Source organism: Musa acuminata, unplaced genomic scaffold, assembly GCF_036884655.1.
Source record: "Musa acuminata AAA Group cultivar baxijiao unplaced genomic scaffold, Cavendish_Baxijiao_AAA HiC_scaffold_781, whole genome shotgun sequence".
In the NCBI taxonomy this organism is placed as follows: Eukaryota; Viridiplantae; Streptophyta; class Magnoliopsida; order Zingiberales; family Musaceae; genus Musa; species Musa acuminata.
Window position 1 is genome coordinate 27,194 of NW_027021010.1, and position 2,807 is coordinate 30,000.

Here is a 2,807-nt window from a genome sequence, read left to right on the forward strand (position 1 = left end):
GAGTTCCTCTATTCAATCTTTTCCCTTCTTCTTGTTGCTGGATATCTCGTTCGTATACATCTTCTCTTTGTTTCCCAAGCCTCTAGTGAGTTACAGACAGAGTTAGAAAAGATCAAATCTTTGATGATTCCATCATACATGATTGAGTTGCGAAAACTTTTGGATGGGTATCCTACATCTGAACTGAATTCTTTCTGGTTAAAGAATCTCTTTCTAGTTGTTCTGAAACAATTAGGAGATTCTCTGGAAGAAATACGGGGTTTTGCTTTGGTGGCAACATGCTATTGGTCGCTTGTGGGGTCAAATCAATACGTTCTAGGAAGAAATATTTGAATATCAATCTCATCGATCTCATAAGTATCATATCAAATCCCATCAATCTCATAAGTATCATACCAAATCCCATCAATCGAATCACTTTTTCGAGAATACGAGACATCTAAGTCGTACAAGTAAAGAGATCCATTCATTGATAAGAAAAAAGAAAAAAGGTGAACGGTGATTGGATTGATGAGAAAATAGAATCCTGGGTCGCGAACAGTGATTCGATTGATGATGAAGAAAGAGAATTCTTGGTTCAGTTCTCCACCTTAACGACAGAAAAAAGGATTGATCAAATTCTATTGAGTCTGACTCATAGTGATCATTTATCAAAGAATGACTCTGGTTATCAAATGATTGAACAACCGGGATCAATTTACTTACGATACTTAGTTGACAAGTATATAATGAATTATGAGTTCAATGGATCCTGTTTAGCAGAAAGACGGATATTCCTTGCTCATTATCAGACAATTACTTATTCACAAACCTCGTGTGGGGCTAATAGTTTTCATTTCCCATCTCATGGAAAACCCTTTTCGCTCCGCTTAGCCCTATCCCCTTCTAGGAGTATTTTAGTGATAGGTTCTATAGGAACTGGACGATCCTATTTGGTCAAATACCTAGCGACAAACCCCTATGTTCCTTTCATTACGGTATTTCCGAACAAGTTCCGGATGACAAGCCTAAAGATTATTTTATTGATGATATCGATTTTGATGATAGTGATAGTGACGATATCGATATTGATGATAGTGACGATATCGATATTGATGATAGTGACGATATTGATGATGACCTTGATACGGAGCTGCTAACTATGTATATGACGCCGAAAATAGACCGATTGATATCACCTTTCAATTCGAATTAGCAAAAGCAATGTCTCCTTGCATAATATGGATTCCAAACATTCATGATCTGTATATGAATGAGTCGAATTACTTATCCCTCGGTCTATTAGAGAACTATCTCTCCAGAGATTGTGAAAGATGTTCCACTAGAAATATTCTTGTTATTGCTTCGACTCATATTCCCCAAAAAGTGGATCCGCTCTAATAGCTCCGAATAAATTAAATACATGCATTAAGATACGAAGGCTTCTTATTCCGCAACAACGAAAGCACTTTTTCATTCTTTCATATACTAGGGGATTTCACTTGGAAAAGAAAATGTTCCATACTAACGGATTGGGGTCCATAACCATGGGTTCCAATGTACGAGATCTTGTAGCACTTATCAATGAGGCCCTATCAATTAGTATTACACAGAAGAAATCAATTATAGAAACTAATACAATTAGATTAGCTCTTCATAGACAAACTTGGGATTTGCGATCCCAGGTAAGATCGGTTCAGGATCATGGGATCCTTTTCTATCAGATAGGAAGGGCTGTTGCACAAAATGTACTTCTAAGTAATTGCCCCATAGATCCTATATCTATCTATATGAAGAAGAGATCAGAAGGGGATTCTTATTTGTACAAATGGTACTTCGAACTTGGAACGAGCATGAAGAAATTAACGATACTTCTTTATCTTTTGAGTTGTTCTGCCGGATCGGTCGCTCAAGATCTTTGGTCTTCACCCGGACCTGATGAAAAAAATTGGATCACTTCTTATAGATTCGTTGAGAATGATTCTGATCTAGTTCATGGCCTATTAGAAGTAGAAGGCGCTCTGGTGGGACCCTCACGGACAGAAAAAGATTGCAGTCAGTTTGATAATAATCGAGTGACATTACTTCTTCGGTCCGAACAGTTAGATATGATGCAAAACAGATCTTGTTCTATCGTTGATCAGAGATTTCTATATGAAAAATACGAATCGGAGTTTGAAGAAGAGGAAGAGGTCGTCGACCTGCAACAGATAAAGGAGGATTTATTCAATCACATAGTTTGGGCTCCTAGAATATGGCGCCCTTGTGGCAAACTATGTGATTGTATTGAAAAGCCACTTTTCTCTATCGGGCTCGGGGCAAGCGGACCTTTTATCATGAAGAGGATGAGTATCATGAAGAGGATGAGTATCATGAAGAGGATGAGCTTCAAGAGAATGATTCGGAGTTCTTGCAGAGTGAAACCATGCAGTACCAGACACGAGATAGATCTTCCAAAGAACAAGGCTTTTTCGAGTAAGCCAATTCATTTGGGACCCTGCGGATCCATTCTTTTTCCTATTCAAAGATCAGCCCTTTGTCTCTGTGTTTTCACGTCGAGAATTCTTTGCAGATGAAGAGATGTCAAAGGTGCTTATTACTTCCCAAACAAAACCTTCTACATCTATGTATAAATGCTGGTTCATCAAGAATACGCAAGAAAGGTACTTCGAATTGTTGATTCATCGCCAGAGATGGCTTAGAAGCAATAGTCCATTATCTAATGGATCTTTCCTTTCTAATACTCTATCCGAGAGTTATCAGTATTTATCAAATCTGTTCCTATCTAACGGAACGCTATTGGATCAAATAACAAAGACAATGTTGAG